The sequence below is a fragment of the Balaenoptera borealis genome (assembly GCF_965194805.1).
Source record: "Balaenoptera borealis genome assembly, chromosome: 3".
NCBI classification, from domain to species: domain Eukaryota; kingdom Metazoa; phylum Chordata; class Mammalia; order Artiodactyla; family Balaenopteridae; genus Balaenoptera; species Balaenoptera borealis.
The window spans coordinates 78,089,649-78,111,642 of NC_138866.1; the positions used below are offsets into that span (position 1 = coordinate 78,089,649).

The 21,994-nt window shown below is 42.1% G+C and overlaps 1 long non-coding RNA gene across 1 annotated transcript in view; it reads left to right on the top strand.

The window, feature by feature from the left end:
- Positions 1 to 19,664, top strand: part of LOC309625522 — an 84,075-nt gene extending 64,411 nt beyond the window's left edge. The window contains exon 3 of the long non-coding RNA XR_014242561.1: positions 11,081 to 19,664. This is a non-coding gene — a long non-coding RNA (uncharacterized lncRNA). The remainder of the gene's footprint in view (positions 1 to 11,080) is intronic.
- The last annotated feature ends 2,330 nt before the right edge of the window (positions 19,665 to 21,994 follow it).

The following is a 21,994-nucleotide window of genomic DNA, read 5'->3' on the forward strand; positions in this document are numbered from 1 at the left end:
ATATTGTGTCCTGACTTTTCTCCTTGTGTTCTAAGTCATATTTCTATGTCTGTTTTACCAAGAAAGAAAGGGACACTGTAGTAACTGCATAGAAACAGCTAAGAGGACGTCCCTATAACTGAACTTTAAATAAGAGTAAGATGTAAAGTTAAGCCTCAAAAAATTAAGTGCTTTGTGTAGGGAATGAATCATAGTCTAATAGTTAAAATGTCTTGGGTAAAGAGTGTTAAAGGAATTTCATTTTTATGGATCTTTAGCAAGATATGAAATAAATAAATCTTTGGAGCCATATGATAATTTTGTAAAGTAGCAACTAGTTCCAAATATGGTTTTCCCAATTCTACTACGCTATGCATTCATTCACTCAACTTTCAACGAACATTTATAAAAGACATATTCCATGCCAGACATCATGCTAGACATCATGCTAGACACTGGGAATAAAGATTTAAAAATCATTTTCCTACTCTTAAGGACCACAGTCTAACAGGATGGACAAACAAGTAAACGTAAAAGTATAATATAGTATAATAGGCACTATGCTACTTATAAAAAAAAAGTACCATGAAAGTACACAGGACATGCACCTAACCCAAACGAGGAGGGAGAAGTCAAGGAAGGCTTCAAAGAGAAGGTGATGAATGATGACTGCACATTAAAAGACACTGAGTGGAGTCAGAATGGCCATCATCAAAAAGTCCACAAATAATAAATACTAGAGAGGGTGTGGAGAAAAGGGAACTTTCCTACACTGTTGGTGGGAATGTAAATTAGTGCAGCCACTATGGAGAACAGTATGGAGGTTCCTTTAAAAACTAAAAATAGAGTCACCATATGATCCAGCAGTCCCACTCTTGGGCATGTATCTAGAAAAGACAAAAACTCTAATTCGAAAAGATACATGCATCCTGATGTTCATAGTAGCACTATTTATAATAGCCAAGACATGGAAGCAACCTAAGTGTCCACTGACAGATGAATGGATAAAGAGATGTGACATACACACACACACACACACACACGTACTATGGGATATTACCCAGCCATAAAAAAGAATGAAATGATGCCATTTGTAGCAACATGAATGAGACTGTCTTACTAAGTAAAGTAAGCCAGACAGAGAAAGACAAATATCACATGATATCACTTATATGTAGAATCTAAAAAAAATGATACAAATGAACTCATTTACAAACCAGAAATAGACTCACAGACATAGAAAACAAACTTATGATTAACAAAGGGGAAAGGGTGCAGGAGGGATAAATTAGGAGTTTGGGATTAACAGTTACACATTATTATATATAAATAGAGAAACAACAAGGACCTACATTATAACACAGGGAACTATATTCAATATCTTGTAATAACCTATAGTGGAAGAGAACCTGAAAAGGAACAGATGATAGATAGAGACAGACAGACAGACAGATAGATCTGAGTCACTTTGCCGAAACCAACACAACAGTGTAAATCAACTATATTTCAATTTAAAATAAACGCATGGAATGGTGTTAGAGACACAAATGAGGTTTAGACTAGGAGATCTGTGAAGACGAAAAAGTAGACAAATTTAAGATACTATAGAAATAGACTGGATCAGAAGCACGGTCAAATTGGATGGGGGGTTGAGAAAGAGGATGGTATCCAGGATGACTCTTTGGACTCTGCCTTGAGCATCTACATGGATTGCTAGTGTCAGCTACCACAAGAGAGAAGGCTGGGGCAGGATAGGTTTGTAAAAGGGGGAGAGTGGAAATCAGAGGTTTAGTTTTGGGTGTGCTGAGTTTGAGATGACAATGAGACAGCCAGATGGAGGAAGTGAGTAGATGATATGGATATGCATATACCAATTTAGAGTGGAGAGCTTAGTCTGAGATGAAAAATTGGGTGTCATCAGCTTCAGAAGGACTAGATGGGATAACCTAGAGAAAGAGTGAACAGAGAGAAGAGCAAAGCACCCAGGCTTGATGTAGTCCTGAGGAACTTCAATATTATATTTTGAAGTCAACAAAGTAAACTGAGAAGGAGTGGCCAATGAGGTAAGTAGAAATCCAGGAAATTATACTGTCAAGGAACCTAAGACAAAGAATTTTTCAAAAAAAAATGTGCTAAGAGTTTAGGTAAGATGGGAGGCAGAGAATTAATCATTAGTTTTTGACAACATGAAGTTTGTTTATTAGAGTTCTCCAGAGAAACTGAACCAACAGGGTATCTTTATCTGTATCTATCTATTGAGAGATTTGTTTTAAGGAATTTGCTCACGTAATTGTGGAGGCTTGGCGAGTCTAACATCAGCAGACAAACTAGCAAGCTGGAGACCCAGGGAAGAGCTGTAGTTAGAGTCTAAAGGTCATCTGCTTGCAGAATTCCCTCTTCTTCCAGGGAGGTCGTCTTTTTCTATTAAGGCTTTCAACTGATTGGATGAGACCCACCCACATTATGGAAGTTAATCGACTAAGTTTAAAGTCTACTGATTTAGGGACTTCCCTGGAGGTCCAGCAGTTAAGACTCTGTGCTTCCAATGCAGGGGACGTGGGTTCGATCCCTGGTTGGGAAACTAAGACCCCACATGCTGCGTGGCGCAGCCCCTCCCCCCCCCCAAAAAAAAGTCTACTGATTTAAATGTTAATCTCATCTAAAAAATGCCTTCACAGAAACATCTAGAATAGTGTTTGAGGGTTGGGGGCCTGAGATCTTGCATTTCTCACAACTGGAGCCCCCTGTGATGCCAATGTTGCTGGTCCACAAACTTCAACTTGAGTAGCGAGGGTATAGATCACTCTTTTCAGTAAGTTTGTCTATGCAAGATACAGTGATATAGGGCAGATAGATAGAGGGGGATATGGAGTCAAGGAAGGATTATTATTTTAAAGGGCAATATAAAAGCATGTTTGTACGGTGATAGGAATGGTCCAGGAAAAAGAGAGAGAAGTTAACAATGGAAGAGAGGGGGGGACAACTAAAAAGGCAAAGTTCTTGAGGAGGCAAGAGGAGTAGGATCCTGAGTGCAGGTAGAGTGACTAGAGTCTCAGTGGACAAGGAACCAGCTTGGTGAGAAGAAAGGAGGAGGAAGCGTGCACGTAGGCCTGGGGAAGAGGTGTGGGAGAACATCTCCTGCCAGGGAACCACAAGTGATTCTGCACGAAAAGAGCACAGGAGGCATCTGGAGGACTGATATATAAACCTCAACCTAAATGTCACAACTTATATGAAAGTTAGCTCAAAATGGATCATACTTAAATGTAAAATGTAACAATATGAAATTTTTAGAATAAAACATAGGAGAAAATCTTCAGGGTCTAGGGCTAGGCAAAGAGTTATTAGACCTGACACCAAAACCACAATCCATAAAAGGAAAAATTGATAAACTGAACCTCATCAAAATGGAAAACTTTTGCTCTGTGGAAGCCCACAGAAGAGGATAAAGAGAAAGGATAAAAAGAAAAGCTGGGAAAAAATATTTGTAACCCATACAGTCAACAAAGGACTAGTATCTAGAATATATAAAGAACTCTCAAAATTCAACAGTAAAAAAAAAAAGGAAAAAAATCAAACAATACAATTAGAAAATGGGCTAAAGATATGAACAGACATTTCACTGCAGTTGACACACAGATGACAAACACATGAAAAGATATTCAACATTACTAGCTGTCATGGAAATGCAAATTAAAACCACAATGAGATATCAGTACACACCTATCAGAGGAGTTAAAATTTAAAAACTAGTGATAACACCAAATACTGGTAAGGATGCAGAGAAAATGGATCCTACATACATTGCTAATGGGAATCTAAAATAGTACAGTCACTCTGGAAAACAGCTTGAAATTTTCTTATAAAGCTAAATATGCAATTGCCATATGACCTAGCGACTGTGCTCTTGGGTATTTATTTCAGAACACTGGAAACTTACATTCACACAAAAACTTATAGATGAATGTTCATAGCAGCTTTATTGTAATTGCCCCAAACTAGAATCAGCTCAAATGTCTTTCAGCAGGTGAATGGTTAAACAAATTATGGTACAGTAGTCCCTTATTAGCCATGGTTTTGCTTTCCATGGTCAACTGTGGTCCAAAAATATTAAATGGAAAAATCCAAAAGTAAACAATTCATGATTGATTGATTAATTGCCACACGGCTTGCAGGATCTTAGTTCCCTGACCAGGGACTGAACCTGGGCCACGGCAGTGAAAGAGTTGAGTTCTAACCACTGGACCACCAGGGAATTCCCAACAATTCATGCTTTAAATTACACGCCCTTTCTGAGGAGGGGGATGAAATCTCACTCCGTCCTGCTCCATCCTGTCAAGGATGTGAATCATCCTTTGTCCAGCGTATCCATGCTGTATATGCTACCTGCCCTTTAGTCACTTAGTTGTAGACTCAGTTACCAGATCTACTGTCATGGTATCACAGTGCTTGTGTCCAAGTAACCTTTATTTCAGTTAATAATGGCCCCAAAGTACAAGAGTAGTGATGCTGGCAATTACTGTGCCTAATTTATAAATTAAACTTTATCATAGGTATGTATCTATAGAAAACACATAGTATATATAGTGTTCAGTACTGTCTGCTGTTTCAAGCACCCACTGGGTGTCTTGGAATATATCCCCCATGGATAGGGGAAACTACTTTACACATAAACCATGAAACATTACAAAGCAATAAAAAAAGAATGAACTATTGATACACATAATGATTGAATAAATCTTCAGAGAATTATACTGAGTGAAAAAAAACAAATCCCTAAAGGTTACAAACTGTATGACCCATCTGTAGAACATTTCTGAAATGGCAAATTGAACAGATTGATGATTGCCAGGGATTACAGATGGGGGTGGCGTTGCTAGAAGGAGGTGGGTGTGTTCTAAAAGGGCAACCTGAGGGATCACTGTGGTGTTGAAACTGTTTAATATCTTGACGGGTGGCAGATACAGGATTCTACACAAATGATAAAATTGTGTAGAATTTAATGCACACACACACACACACATATACAAACACATATACACAAATAAGTACAAGCAAAACTGGGGAAATATGAATAAAATGGGTGGATTGTATCAAGATTTCTGTCCTGGTTGTGATATTATATTATACTTTTGTAAAATCCTATCATTATGGGAAAATCTCTCTATATTATTTCTTATAACTGCATGTGTATCTATAATTATTTTAATAAAAATTTCAATTAAAAAAATATAAGCCACAGACTGAGAGAAAATATTTACAAATCATACATCTGATGAAGGACTTATATGCAGAATATACAAAGAGCTCTCAAAACTTAATACTAAGAAAACAAACAGCCCAATTACAAATGGGCAAAAGGCTTTAATAGACACTTCACCGAGACATATATAGATGGCAAATAACTGCATGAAAACATGCTCAACATCATTAGACATTACAGAAATGCAAATTAAAATCCAATGAGATATTACTGCACACCTATTAAAATAGCCCAAATTAAAAAGACTGACCATACCAAGCGTTGGTGAAGATGTGGAAGAACTAGAACTCTCATACATTGCTGGGGGGAATGTAAAATACTACATTCATTTTAGAAAACAGTTTGGCAGTTTTTTTAAAAGGTTAAGTATATTTCTACCATGTGATCTAGTCATTCTGTTCCTAGGTATTTACCCAAGAGAAATGAAAGCAGATCTTTATACAAATACTTGATCACGAATATTCATAGCAGCTTTATTTGTAATAGCCAACAAGTGGGAAAAATCTGCTATAGTCAGAATGTTTGTGTTCCCCCCAAATTCAGATGTTGAAATCCTAACCCCAAAAGATGATGTATTAGGAGGTGCAGGCTTTGAGAGGTTCTTAGGTCATGAGGATGGAGCCTTCATGAATGGGATTAGTGTTTTTACAAAAGAGACCCTCCCACCATGTGAGGAAACAGCAAGAAGGCACAGACTATGAACCAGGAAGAGGACTCTAAACAACAGAATTCACCATGCTGGTGCCTTGATCTTGGACTACCCAGCCTCCAGATCTGTGAGAAATAAACTTCTATGGTTTATAAGTTGCCCAGTCTCTGATATCTTGTTAAAGCATCCTAAATGAACTAAGACACAACCCAAATGTTCAGTAGGTGAATGAACAAATTGTAGTATGGCCACAAAATGGAATACTAAGCAATAAAAAGGAATGAACTATTGATACATTGTAAATCACAAAATAATTATGCCAAGTGAAAGAAGCCAGTCAAAAAAGAGTGCATACTGTGTAATTTGATTTCCGTACAACTCTAGGAGATGCAAACTAATCCATAGTGATAAGAAGCAGATCAGTGGTTGGGGGGAAAGGGAGAAGGTGATGGTTTGGGAGGAACAGAATGGAGAAATTACAAAGGGGCACAAGGAAACTTTTGGGGTGATCATCTTGATTGTGGTGATGGCTTCGCAGTTATATACATATATTAAAGCTTACCACATTGTACAATTTAAATATGTGCAGTTTATTGTTTGCCAACTATACCTCGTTGTTTTTAAAAAGGAATTTTAAAAGAAGTTATTGATTCTATAAAAATATAGTTGAATGCTTTGGAATAACCCAATATATTTTTATTTTAAAAACATCATCAGTTAGGTGCAGAAAAAGCAAATATTACAGATGGGGCAGTGTGTGTGGTGATGGGGGAGGTGGGAAGAATTTTTTAAAATCCAGAAGGAAGATGTACTTAGAGTGCTTTGCAAGTGTTTTATTTTTCCACTTGAGAAACAATAATTTGTAAATGAAAGAAAATGCATTATAGATGTGATTTATTTAAGAAAGATAATACAGAACTATAATCAGCAGGTCCATCTCAAAGTAAAAGGCTTTGGCTCTACATCAAATGACTGGTAAATGAATACGTATACTTACGTGACCTAAAATAAAATGTTTAAGATAGGCATCATATTGATTCCCCAATTTAATAGTTGTTCAGTCTTGCTAGCAGTCTTAATGATGTCAGACAAGAGGCCTTCTACTATGATGATGTAAAGATTTTTGTAATTATAAGCCCCACATTTCCAGCTAAGCCATTATGTATCTTGCCTTAGTGAAAGGGATGAGGAAGTTCCACCAGATTCCTCATGCTCTCTCCCACCCTTGGAATGCAACTCCTAACTTCTAGAACCTTCAAGCTTCTTGCACTCCCAGCCTTCAGGATTTTAAGCTGAGGCTGTAGAAAGACAGCCTCCGAGGCCCAGAACTCTGCAAAGACCTGCAAACCGTTTTCCACTGCTATAAATAAAAACCTGAAACCTGTCACACTTAGTTAATATCACCCATGTTTGGAGCCACTGAACAGAAAGGAAAGAGGCAAAAACAAAACATCTGTTGCTTTATTTCCAAACCAAGCACATGCCAGAAAAACAAGTCTCTGGTTTTCAGGCATGCAGAGATTTCAAATGCCTTCCCCCCTAAGATTCAAGTTAGGGAGCACCACATTCAGTGCTGGTTAGTGTCTGCAACACTCGGTACCAACTAGAGCACAAGGAAACACAGCAAGAGCCTCTTTCTCTGCCTCTGTTGACACCAGCCACCCAGAGCACAAAAAAATCAGAATCTCAGACTCAGGCCCTTCACTGAAAGACTCGCTGGAGGGAAAGCAGCGCCCATGCAGTGCCTACTGATCATCAGCAGCCCATTTCTCAACTCAGCAATTCCCGGAAACCCAAGAGCAGCCACAAGGGCGTGGTCCGTACACCTCTGAGGGGGAAGGCTGACACCCAGGCAGCTGCCCAGAGAGGGTGATGTGAAGAAACCCTAAAATACCAAAAATCTCTCTGCTCTGGATTCTGCCCCCTCCTGAAATGCTCCCATTAGAGTGAGGCTTCCTAGCTGAGGCACGGCTTCATCAGTTACGAGTTGTGATGCAAGTACGTACCCGGTCAACAGTCAGCCGTGGCCCAGTGCAGCACACCAATTCATTTAGAAATGATATTCGAAACAGAAACCTAAAGTGTGTGTGAATCAGGGGACAGGGAGGAGAGATGAAGTACAGCACAATGATCACCCGAATTGTGTGGGCGGGGGGGGGACATGGCATCCCTTCCTGGCAACGGGGAAGCAGTATAAGAATGTGGACAACAGGGATTCCCTGGTGGCGCAGTGGTTGAGAATCTGCCTGCCAATGCAGGGGACACGGGTTCGAGCCCTGGTCTGGGAGGATCCCACATGCCGCGGAGCGACTAGGCCCGTGAGCCACAACTACTGAGCCTGTGTGTCTGCAGCCTGTGCTCCGCAACAAGAGAGGCCGCGACAAGTGAGAGGCCCGCGCACCGCGATGAAGAGTGGCCCCCGCTCGCCGCAACTAGAGAAAGCCCTCGCACAGAAACGAAGACCCAACACAGCCAAAAATAAATAAATAAATAAATAAAAATTAAAAATAAAAAAAGAATGTGGACAACAGAGATGGAAATATGCCAGAGAAGACTTCCCATCTTGGCCACTTTACGATCATAAGGCCAATGCTGCTGAAGACTCAGTGGCTTAAAACTGCTACCAAATCTACCAGACTGAATGTTCTTGGAACTGCTTCTCAGAGATGAATGGGTATTTATCCTTTTCATTCAACCAACATGAATTGAGGGTCTACTATGTGCCAGGCAATGTTCCAGGCACCAGGGATATAGGAATTAACAAAACAGAAAAAAAATCTGCTTTCAAAGAGCTTACAGTCTAGTAAGGAGGAAGACAGTTATAAATGGAATAAGGAAATTTAATAGGATATGATAAGTGATAACCGCTGTAGAGAGAAATCAGGTTAGGAGAGGCATAGAGAACGGCATGGGTTACTATTTTAAATAGGAGGGTCGGGTTTCCCTGGTGGCGCAGTGGTTGAGAATCCACTTGCCAATGCAGGGGACACGGGTTCGAGCCCCGGTCTGGGAAGGTCCCACATGCCGCGGAGCAACTAGGCCTGTGAGCCACAACTACTGAGCCTGCGCGTCTGGAGCCCGTGCTCCGCAACAAGAGAGGCCGCGATAGTGAGAGGCCCGCGCACCGCGATGAAGAGTGGCCCCCGCTCGCCGCAACTAGAGAACGCCCTCGCACAGAAACGAAGCCCCAACACAGCCAAAAATAAATAAATAAATAAATAAATAAATTTATTAAAAAAAAAAAAAATTAGGGTCAGAGAAGATTCACTTCATGTTTCACTGCCTCTTAATTATCTAATGTCCTCATGCCACCTATTTTTCAGAGTGCAAAGGGCCTGGAAAGTCCTGGCCACACAGTGGAGACTGGACCTACGACTAGTGTAGAATATAAAGGAGTGGTCTTTAAATAATTTTGACTATGAACCCCATCAATAAAAAAAATTGAGCACCTGCCTCCAAGTATACTTATATTTCCTTCATAAATCATATGTATGTTTTCCTGTGTTAGTATACACCACTCATTTTAAATCAAACACATCAAAGGGATGAGTTAAAGATGGAAGAAATAATATTTTTAACATGAGTTAGCCATGATGACTTCAGCAAACACCTGAAGGCACATTACACATTAAGGTCAAGGTTCATTGTTAAAAATAATCTAAGTCTCACACATTCATAGAAATGTAGGATTTGGGGGGTCAATTCTTTCTGCTCTGATTAGATCTCCATTGGTTTATTTATTATAAATTTATTTATTATTTAATTTATTTGTTTTATTTGTATTTGTTTTGGCTGCATTGGGTCTTCGTTGCTACGCGCACGCTTTTCTCTAGTTTTGGCGAGCGGGGGCTACTCTTCGTTGTGGTGCACGGGCTTCTCATTGGGGTGGCTTCTCTCGTTACGAAGCACGGGCTCCAGGCATGCCGACTTCAGTAGTTGTGGCACGTGGGCTTAGCTGCTCCATGGCATGTGGGATCTTCCCGGACCAGGGCTCGAACCCATGTCCCCTGCATTGGCAGGCAGATTCCCAACCACTGCGCCACCAGGGAAGCCCCTCCATTTGTTTGTTTGTTTGTTTTTTAAACTTGAATTTTCCGTGTGTTACAACTATTTACATAGCATTTACACTGTATTTATTTATTTATTTATTATTTTTTATGGCTGTGTTGGGTCTTCATTTCTGCGCGAGGGCTTTCTCTAGTCGCGGCAAGCGGGAGCCACTCTTCATCGCTGTGCGCGAGCCTCTTACCATCGCGGCCTCTCTTGTTGCGGAGCACAGGCTCCAGACACGCAGGCTCAGTAATTGTGGCTCACGGGCCTAGTCGCTCCGCGGCATGTGGGACCTTCCCAGACCAGGGCTCGAACCCGTGTCCCCTGCATTGGCAGGCAGACTCTCAACCACTGCGCCACCAGGGAAGCCCCTCCATTTGTTTTTAATATTAAGTGAGACTGATGAAAAGATTGTACCAGGAGTAGAACTATGGACTTCTCATTGTTCCCGTGCGTGGGCTTACTCTACCTGCAATTTCTTCCCAGGAACTTCTCAAAAGCTGTTCATTCCCTCCCTAGTTTTCTCCTGAGGGAGGATGTTCTGGAGCCTCTTGAACACAAATCTCTCTCTCTCTTCCCCCCACCCCGCCCCATTCCTCCTCCCCTTTAATTTTTTCTCCAGGTCTTCTCTCCTTCTCACCCAAACTTTTATTCTATGCATGTCCTTAGCTTCTCTGCTAAGTCCTAGCCCCTTTCTCCAGCTTTTACCAGGGGCTCCCATCTCTAAATATTCTCTCTCTTAGAAAAAGAAAGCTCGTGTATTCTCCTTTACCTAGTCCTAGCAGGGGAGGGGGAGAAGGGCACAGGAAAGCTGGTGAATTACGGTTACTAATAAATCTGTTCATTCCCCCACTTCCATGAACATAGGATTGCCATGTGAATTAGGAAGAAACACCTCCACACGCAACCCATGAGGAACTCTTAAAGAGAAAACGATTTCAGGTTCTTAAGATTTGGGAGCCATTCCTACTGAGACCAGGAAGGTGGTTTTAGAACAAATTCTGAAACATAATCTTGGGCAAAAGTTAAAGTGTCACCGGCAGAGCCCATTAACAATTCCTGAGAAATAAAAATGGAACCTGGGTAAAAAAAATAAAGTCTAACCTTTTTTTTTTTTTTTTCCTTTACGCTGAGTCTAGCGTCACTTGCTCATAGCGGGTGGCATGCAGAGACCTTGTACGCTTCACTTCAGACCGGAGTTCCTCGTTCCTTGTGCGAAAAGCCTGCGCAGACACTTCAGCTCAGCAACCCTTGCTCAGAAGCTGTGCCGGACACTGTGATTCAAGCCGGCGGCGGCGGAGCTGTGAGCAACACGCATGTGCAGGACCGCAAGGACTCCACCCCCTCCCTGCAGACCAGAATCCCTTAAAGAAGCCCCACCTGTCAGGGAGAGCGTGTCTTCTAGAGCTCAAGCTTGCACTTCTCCATTCTTTGATCCAAAAATAAAGCTTTCCTTTGCTTCTGCACTGAATTCAGTCTCGTTCTATTGGCCCGAGCAACCCTGGGCAGAAGGACCCTTGTTGGGGGATCCAATCAGGAGGGTCGGTGGCAGAAGGAATAGAAGTAATGAAGTGACCCATGAAACCAAATTTTTAGAATCAGGATATTAAACAAGATTGAACATTATTTATTTATTGTAGTTTGGCCATTTGTACTTTACATTAAAAAGGGAGTAAGTAGGTGAATTGATATAATTTGTATTGCAAGAAAGATTAGACATTGTTAGATGTAAAGTTAAAGATAGAGGTCTGGAATAGCTAAGTGAATCCTGTTTGAAGACAGCAGCACATTTCTTCTGTAACAGGAAGGAAATAAAAGGTATCCAAGAAGTGGAACATATGAACGTGTGATATATAGAAATCTCTCAAGCAGGAGAGTTGAGCCAAAGGATTCACAAACCAAAATAGACATTTCTAGGAGAGAATTCACTATAATACACTTAATTGGTGAGAGGTAGCTGGGTAGGTAAAACAAAGTCAAGAGTCAAGTTTATGAGAAAAGAAAGTCAAGGAAGGGCAAGGAAGAATAAAATGGAATGTCCCTAAGGATACAAAAAAAAAAAAAAGGAAAGGAGAAAGGGTGGTAGCAGTCTTACAGAGAGAAAAAGGAGGAAGGTTAAAATGCTGCTAAAAGAGAAACTTCCAGTGTTGGAAGAGTTTTGACACAATGTTTCCAGAGTATCAAGAATCAGGTGGAAAGTATTTTCCCAGCCTTGACATTTTCTTTCTAAATGGCTCATGTCCAAAACCGAGTCACACATTCACTCCTAAATCAGTCATTGGCAAGGGGAATGGCACTACCTAGTTTGGTTCAGATAGTCAGAGACGCTGCCTCATCTGAAGTGTATAGCCACCTACAAACTAAAAAAAAAAAAAAAAAAATTGGGCTTCTGTGGAAAAAGAAGAAAGTGGGGGTGACTATCAGGTAGGGAACCTCTAAATAGAACCCGCTACAGAAGCACCTATGGATTTGGTGAAATTTGGGCTAGTCCTTGAAGAACGGGTCAGATATAGACATGAAAAAATGGGCAAAAGGTCTTTCCATTTGGAGGGAACACCCTGAGTGAAGGCACAGAGACAGAAAGGCGCTGCACGTGCTTCTGCCTGATGCTATCAGATGGTGGTGTGATATGGGGAAGTAGTGTTAGATCACATGCAAGGATATGTTGGCATTGTTACCCAAAAAACTGGGTTCACCTCCTGGTGGCTGTCAAGCCAAAAGACACAACCAAGCCAAAGATCAGGAGAACGAGGGATTTATTATTACTTGCAGCAGGTAAGGAGATCACTGGGGATCCTTCCCAAAGCAGTGTCTCCCTGAACAGCAAAACTGGGAACGTTTTAAGCTAAAGGTACATGCATATTCACGAAGGGGCTTGGGCGGTAGAAAGAGTCCAAGCTTCAGTTGACAGAAGTCAAGAGTCAGAAAAGGTCAACATCATCATCCCTTAAGTTACAGTTGATCTGCTGGTTGAACTCCTGAGAGGGGTTTAAATTCTGCAAAACAGCTCAAGACAGTCCTTCAGCCTAGTCTTTACCGTTGAAACAGAACTGGGGGTCTTTACACCTGATTTAGTATCTTTGCTTTTGTTACTTCTCTTGCCTGATAACAGTTTGTCCTCTTGTTCCCTTAAGATCATTATTCAAGACACCTACTCAAGGCCAAGCATTGTGGCCAGACTTAGATCACAAGATGGCTTAGGCCAAAAGTGGCTTCTCTTATGTCAAGAAAGCCATGCTTGGTTCTCCTTCTCTATGGACCCCCTACCCTATCTGCTTATAGCATCAGATCATAGAGGGCCTTGAATGCCAAGGCAATAGAATCAGAATTTTATTTAGTAAAATAAGTTAAAGCCTACTACATTTGATTGTATGCTTAAAAGTTTTGATTCTGGTTCTTCTTCCTCAGTTCTGGATATTGGGGTTTGAGGAGGGTCAGAAATGGTCAGAAATCCCTCCCAGTCCCCTTGAGTTTAGAGACAGTTGAGACACAGATGTAGGAGTCAGGCAGGTAGTAATAAAAATATTGCCTGCATTTCTGCTACAGGGTTGGTTGGACTTGGAGGACATGGGTTTTGAGCGCAGCAACACGGATTCCCCAAAGTGCATCCCTGATTCAGATTTAGCTCCCCAGTCGGTCATGGTGGTGCCAGGTCTCCAAGTCTCCCCTGTGGGTACCATGGAAGGATGTGTGTTCTCTGAGGGGTGGCAGATCCCCAAAGAGGAAGGAGAAAGGGGCTGAGATGGGCACTTTTAGCTTCTCCCAAGCTCATCAATTATATGAGCTATTCCTCCTTTCTTGGAGAGGAGAGAGAGGAATAGATGGAATAAGAAGCTATAGCCTCCTCCACTAGTAACTTGAAACCAGGAGAAAGAAATGCTCCAGATCCCGCAACACCTGCTGTTTAATAAGGCCCCAAATAAGTCTTTCCTTCTGACCACAGCATATCTACTGCTTTCCTGATAACCTTGGCCAGTGATTGGTTATTATGGGTCATTCTGAGACAAACTATTGCTGTGTTCTTCCCACATCTGTCTCTTGGGCAGACATTGTGTCTCTTCCTCCAGAACTTGATATTGCTTTTAGCCTGCAACATAAATTCTGTTTTATAAGTCTAAATGTTATTTGATACGGCCTTGAAATGATACCTTCCTGATTAAATGTTTTGACATGTGAAAGCACTTAGCAGAGCAGCTGCATGCCCATAAATGTTTGTTGCCTCTCCAGCCCCATTCCCCCATGCCTGCTTTTCCTTTTTAGGTCCTTGGCCTTCACATACTCCTCTGCAGCTTCTTTCCAATATCATTTTGTAGGTTGAACTGTTCTGTATTTGAAAAGTTTGCTCTTCAACATAGCACTCCTTTCTCAGCACTCTGTAACACTTGCAGATGAAATATTAACTGGGTACACTTTTACTGTCATCTCCTGCCTTAAAACTTGAAACTCCAAACTACTAGATAATAGAGCTGTTCCAGAGGCTGCAGTGTGAGATGCCTTCGGACTGTTTTTGCCCTGATACTCCATTACACTGTGATTAGTGCATCATAAAATGAGAACCTATCCGTTCTAACACATCTCTGATGCTACAGAAAAACAGAAATAATCTGCAAGAAAACTGACACCAGAGATGTTCTCTTAGATTTTTTTTTGTTGTCTATTATCTAAATTATTACACATTTACTTTCTTTTTATTTTATTTTTAATCCCCACCCCACTTTATATGTATATGTGTGTGTGTATATATATATATATATTTTTTTTTTTTTTTTTTGGTGGGAGCCGAGCTGCCCAGCTTGTGAGATCTTAGTTCTCTGACCAGGGAATCAAACCCGAGACCTTGGCAGTGAGAGCTCGGAGTTGTAACCACTGGGCCGCCAGGGGATTCCCATCCCCCCCCCCTTTTTTGTGTGCATTTTCTTGTCCTCCAAAGTGCATGCCAAGAACTCATTCAACATGCTTCCTAATAACAAGGCTCCTATTTGCATGGGGGCTTACAGTGTACCAAGTGCTTTTGTAATTCAGAAATGAGCCTCCATAGGACAGAATTCTTAAATTGTGCTCATTTTGATTCTTAGAATCAGTTTGAGCCAGAAATAGACCTCACCTAGTCCAGATATGTCAAATAACAAACCATGAAGTGTTTTGATTGCTCAGTTATGAAGATAGCACAAGGATTTTTGAGAAGTGGCAGAAGGCCCACTCCTAACATACCTCCTGTCTGAGGCCCCAGGTGATAGTCTATCACACAATCCACTAGGGAACTGGTAATCAACTCTGATCATCTCTGTGTCTCTGGGCCCACAATGCCCCTGGCCCAAGCCAACTGCAGCAGGATGCTTCTTGCTTTGGGATAGCCCTTGTTTCAAAGTTATCAGTTGTCATCCTACGCTGACTCACAATTAGCTTTCAGGACAGGAGGTTTGGCTCCGGGAAGCACCAGCTCCCTGCTTGCTCATGGTAGCCTGTCTCTCTCAACCCAAGTGCACTGTGTCTGGGTGCACTTTACCCAGTTCAGTCTGTATGTGCAATGGACTCAAGAAATGATGGAAATGCTTTTTAGGAGGAAGCGTCACTTTCTTCTTGCAGTGTAAGGAGATGTTTCCTTAGTAGCATCACTTAATATCTTCCCTCTTCAACCGCTCTTTTCTGAGAGCCTGATGTGCATTCTTGGTACTCTGTGCTGCTGTTGGCGTCCAGCACCTGGAACGGTGCCAGCCACCTTGGAGCCTCAGAGGATGATCTGACATATTGAAAATGGCAAGGCAGAAAAATAAGAAAAAAAAAACAAACAACTTGCATCTTTGATGATGATGTTAAACCACTGAATTCACCAACAGTGGAATTGTTCTACCTCTGGGCTTTAATAAATTTGTTTGTATAGCCATTTTTAGTTGGGTCTTCTGCTAATGGAAGCTCATAACATTTTAACTAAACATTTTCTCTGAACACTGATATTGGAAGTAATCTCGGCCCACTTTGAATTTCTATAACTTTTTAGCCACATTCCTACTATGGCAACTTTCAACCTTGTATTACCATGACTTACATAAATATAATTTCCCGCTTATCTGTACTCCTGATCTTCGTTAACAGCATTATTCTCCACAAAATGCCCTCCAAGTACCACTAATCCTGTGAGATGCTCCATAAACACAGGGTTCTGTGGTCACAAGTTTGGGAGTTTGAAAATTAATAAACAGACGCGTCATTTAACATGGAGTCAAGAGACCAGAAGGGGGCGCTCTCACACCCTACCACTCAACATCAATTGCATACGCAACAGGAAAAGATGTACCTTTTCATCTCCAGGGGGAAGAAGGTTACTACTTTACTACCCAGCAGGAGGAAGGAAGAATTTCTCCTTGCCTGGCAACAGTTCAGCCAGTGAGAGACTGTCACAACTCGACCACTAAAAAGGACTCCCAGTTTCCTCCAATGGACTCTGTTTATAACAGCCCCTTCCAGCACCCCCTTCTCTTCTATAAAAGAATGTTCCTCTCCTTTGTTCTCCAGACCTGCCTGTGGTTTCCGCAGATTGCGTGTCCTGAATTGCAATCCTTTGCTGTTCCTAAATAAACCCATTTTGCTGGTAAAATAACTGGCTGTTTTATTGTTTTAGCTTAACAGAAGACACAACATGCTACACCCTTCCCTTCCTTGCAGATTCACTATATACATTAGCACACAGAAATGATGTGATGTAATTGTTAAGGGTGAGAGTCTACTCTTTACTAGATGTGTGGCAATTTTGGTTGGTTGTTTAATCTTTATGAGCCCCAGTTTCCCCACATGCAAAATAGGTACAAAATGCCTACCCCACAGTGTTGTTATGGGAACCTGAAATAATGGATATCAAATATTTAGTTGTGCACCGCCCATTTCCCACAGTGCCTTTGGCTCATATTGCCTGCCCTAGGAGCTTCTTGCTTGGTGACCAAGATTACTACGTTATTAGTTTGTATTTGTGTACTTGCTCACACATTATTTTCAAGTTTCAGAACAGTGTTCTTGGGACTTTCCTTCTTTCCAAATTGCTCAAAGACATAATAAGTGGAACTCATGTAAGTGCTTAATAATGATAGCTACTATTATTTGCAGCAGTAGCAGCATATTAAGGGCTCTGAGAAGTCCTATAGTAAAGAGATCTGGTTTACTTTTGTTTAAGCCCACATTTCTCAGATTTATCTGAGGATATAGCCACTCTTGACACAATACCTTTTCACGTCCAGTGTTACAAGGCACGTACTTTGAGAAATGCAGATCTACCCACGTCACCCAGGCAAGAAACCCGGCAGCCATCCTAGGCCAATCCCTCTCTCCCATCATCCCACCTGACATATTTAGTCCATCATCAAGTTCTTCTAGTTCTTCTGAGTTTACCTCCTAAATGCTTCTCAGACTTGCCCACTCCTTTCTATATCTACCACTACTGCCTTGGAGCACCAATCCCTTTGCACAAAGGACCTGTCTGCCTTTCATCTCACTCTCTTTAAATTTATCCTCTTCATGCACCAGAGGAATCCATCTATGCAAACTGATCATATAACTTCTTTACTTTATAACTTCTTCTTTCTTTACTTTTACTTTTACTTTATAACTTCTTTCTTTACTTTACTTTATCATATTACTTCTTTATAGTTTCTTTACCCAGACTCCTACAGAACAGAGCTCAGTTTCCTTACCAAGGCTCTCAAGTCCTGCCCCCACCTGGCTGCAGACTTCCTCCCTAGCAGTGTGTCTCTCAAGCCCTGTCTTCCACTTTATACGCTCCCTACACCAAACTGCCTGTGAGCCCCCAGTTTTTCCATGCTGTTAATGCTTTGTGCACTTCCCTCTGCCTGGAACTCTCTTTCTAACTTGCTTTATCTGACTCTTCCTCATCTTTCACAAAACAGGTCAGGTGACAGCTCCTTTTGGTCTAAGATCCTTCCTGTGGGCTCCCATAGCAACCTGTGCATATGTTTACGCTGCCACTTGTCTCGTTTCATTGAAAGTATGTGTTCATGTAAAATGTCACACAGGAGACTGTGAACTCTTCAAATGCAGAAACTGTGTTCTTCTTCCTCTTGGCCCACAGTACTCACCTGTCTACCCTTGATGCAGGCCCTTATTAAATCTATGGTGAATCAAACCATTCTGAGAATCAGATTTTTACTGTCTTCATCCTCCAAAAGGAAAAATCAAAAGATTCAGGGGCAGGGGCTTCCCTGGTGGCGCAGTGGTTGAGAGTCTGCCTGCCAATGCAGGGGACACGGGTTCGAGCCCTGGTCTGGGAAGATCCCACATGCCGCGGAGCAGCTAGGCCCGTGAGCCACAATTACTGAGCCTGCGCGTCTGGAACCTGTGCTCCGCAACAAGAGAGGCCGCGACAGTGAGAGGCCCGCGCACCGCGATGAAGAGTGGCCCCAGCTTGCCGCAACTGGAGGGGGTCCTCGCACAGAAACGAAGACCCAACACAGCCATAAATAAAAATAAAAAAAAATAAAATTAAAGAAAAAGAGTCAGGGGCAAGCAAATGTCTAGTTGCCCTCTGGGGTGGCCGAGCCCTGACCCACATTTTCTGCCAGGGCCACAGCCACCTGGGCTGGGTAACTCCAGACACAGAAGACTTCATTCAGCCTTTCTTCTCTCTGAGCCAGACGTCAACATGGCTGCCTGCAGCAGTGCAGAACCACAGCTGGGCTGTGCTGATGGGGAAAGCACATCACTCTGGCTTCCTGCTGTCCTGCAGCTTCAGGGAGGCTTGACATGAGTGGGCTGAACTAGCCCACCTGGCAGCAGCTGTTCCTGCCTTTAGGGATGAGGAGGAAGCAAAGAGGGAGAGGGACAAGAGGGCCTTGGGGGCCCAGAACCAGCCCTACCTGGGGGGTCCATGGATGCCTGGGCACAGGTCCCTTCAGCAGATACCAGGCTTTTGCCACTACTTAGCACCATCAAAGCCTCGTGTAATTGAAATGCATGCAGCTGAATTGCTACTCAGAAGAGGTGAATGAGTCAGCCTGTATCTTAAATCAGGATCTGTGGCAGACCAGCTCCAACCAGGCTTCTAGGCACGGGAGATCTAAGGCAGCATCAGCTCTATCAAGCCTGATTCGATTAGTTTCTCCAGTCAGTTCTTTCTATCTTGCTGCTCTGCCCTTTTCCTGTGACCTCATTTTCCTGTCAAATGGCCACAGGATTTACCTAATGATGCTCATGGGGAAAACCCAGGAGATCGCCTGCTATCCTCAGACGCCAAATCTCTTCTTTGGCCAAAAGAAAACTGACCTAACTCTGTAGCAAGGGGATCATTTTACTTCACCCTTTTATCCCCAAATGGAATTGCAGAGCATCCTTTTATCACAGGCAAAGGCATTTCAGAATCGTGTTTTCCTGGCCTTCTTCTTAGACTCATAAATAGGGTTCACATGTCTAACCGTTTAGAACCATGCAATATTTCTGAGCTATGAAGGATCTGAGCAACAATCAACTTGGACCATTTCATTTCACAGATAAGGAACTGAGGGCAAAGACAGGAGAAATCCCCAGCCTACCAGAGGATCTGGCAGGTTGAAGACGTGGTTGGGAGTATGTGGTAGAGATGAGCATGGCTTCAAGGAAAAATTATTCCAGCAAAACCTAAATCTGAAAAATAAAGGAAGATTAGTTACCCTTTACTTCACTTTCAAAAAAAGATATGCCTTAAGAATTCTTTAACATCTGGACTCTTCATTTAAAAAATAAGATCTGATTTAGCAAAATTACATGCAAAAAGAAATTTCAAGGGAAACTCTTTCCAACTAAGACAATCTCTTCTACTTCTTCCTACTTCCATTCCAACTACATTTCCCCGGCTCGTGACCAGCCCTGGGTCCTCACTGCTCCTCCATTGGGATTACCCTCCATGGTCCTGTTCAGCTACGTATATCCTCTCTGTCCCCCAATTTCAGCATTGGTTCCACCTCCTGGATGCCCACTGGTACTTACTCCAACCCCTACTGATCTCATCCTTTTCTGACCATGGATGCACTCATATGGCACAACTATACCCTGATCCTCCTTGAGTCTTGATGTATGTCATATTCCCTAGATTAGACTGGAAACTAATGCTGGTCTAGGACTATGACTTATTTTTAATGGTGTCTCTGTAATACCTAACATGTTGGATATATAGTAGACACCAGTGGTGTGCCAGTAAACTGGCTCTCCAAAGGGAAAAACAAGTTGCGATTTGTAGCATTTGCTGATTTTTGTGGTATGTATACTCCTATCATGGCTACCAACACAGTGTCACTCAGTGTGAAGTTGGGAAGAAAGATGCCCAGAACCGGCTCTATCAAGCCTACACAAGCCTGCTCCAGCACACCACTGATAGATGCTAATGAAGAGGTGTTAAGACCCATTGTGCACCCACTGTGTGAAGCATATTTGCCAGCAACCTTGGGGTTGAAAGACATACAGTTTGTCAATGTTTAGCATACATTTGAAAAATTAGTCACCATATCCCTCATTCATTCATTTAAAAATTGTTGAGCATTTACTAATGTTTTAGGTACTGTTCTAGGCACTAGCCTCATAGGACCTACAGTTAAATGGGGAAAACAGATATTACCCAAATGAGAGAACACAGGCTAATTCTTTAATTATAAATTGCAGTATGTGTTATGAAGAAAATACAGGACGCTAAGAGAATATAACCAAGGGAACTTAATTCAGATTGATGATGAGTTGGGAGTGAGTGACTCAGGAGAGGTTTTTCTCAAGAATTAACATTTCGACTTCTGCCTGAAGGACAGATGAGCAGGAGAAGAACAGGTGAAGTGGAGGGGCTGGCAATCTCAGAAGAGGGGAGAGTGTGTACAAAGAACCTGAAGCAGGAAAGATCTTGATCCTATAAGAAAATGAAAGAAGGGCTGTGTGGCAGGAGAGTAGTAAGTGAAGGGGAAAGGCAAGGAGGTGAGGCTGGAGAGGTAGGCAGGGGCTGGATCACACTGGGCCTTGCAGACCATGTTCAAGAGCTTGGATTCTATTTGAAGTTCAGTGAGAAATGATTTATTATTTCCAAACAAGGAAGTGACATAATTTGATTTATGTTTCAGAAATATTACTAGAATTGCTATAGGGGAAATAGATTGGTGGGTGGGGTGGTGGTAGGGGGCAAAGGTAGAAACAGGGAGACCAATAAGGAAATAATTGCAGAGTAGAGGTGAAGTGTGATGGTGGCTTGGTCTGGGGTAGGAGCAATGGAGACAGAGTAAAGTGAACAGACCTGAGATGTATAATGGAAGTGGAATCAAGAGGGCTTGTTTTAGGGAAGAACTGTATGAATGGAGTTGCCATTTACCTGGGTGAGGAGACAAAGTGAGTAACTTTTTCTTGAGGGAAGGAGGGGATCTCCCAACAAGCAAAGATCAGTGAAAGATGGATAAGCCAGTAAAGAATAGACGACTGAAGGATAGGAGGAAAAGCTGGGAGAGTAGGCGTGTTATCAGGGAAGCAAAGACCAGAGTTTTTCAAGGAGAAGGGAGCTGGAACTGGGTCTAAAGCTGCTAAAATGTTGAGGAAGGTGAGAATTGAAAAGTCTCTCTCTGTTAGATTCAGCAATACAGAAGTCACTGATGACTTTTATAGCAAGAGTATTTTTGGTGGAGTGGTAGGTACTGAAGGCAGACTAGCAAAAGGAAATAAATGGAGATGGCAACTCTTTAGGGAAGATTTTCTGTGAAGGAGCGTAGAGAGAGAGTGCAGTCGCTGGGGGAGGACATGGAATAAATGGAGGCATGTTTTAAAAGATGGGATATACTGAGTGTTTGGGAAAGGATCCGGTAGAGAGGGAATGCTAGAAGATGCAAAAGAGAGAAGGTAATCAACGGTGCAAGTGCCTGAAAATCAGATGGGACAGGGTCCCGTCACAAATGGAAGGACTAGCATTTGATAGTTTTCTCCCAACCAATATGACACAGAGACAACTTCCCAAAGGCGTGGCTAACATATTTTACTACCTAAAGAGAAATGGGCCTTGTGGTTCCATGTTATTTTCTTCTTAAATTTAGAGATGTAGAGTACAATGAGAA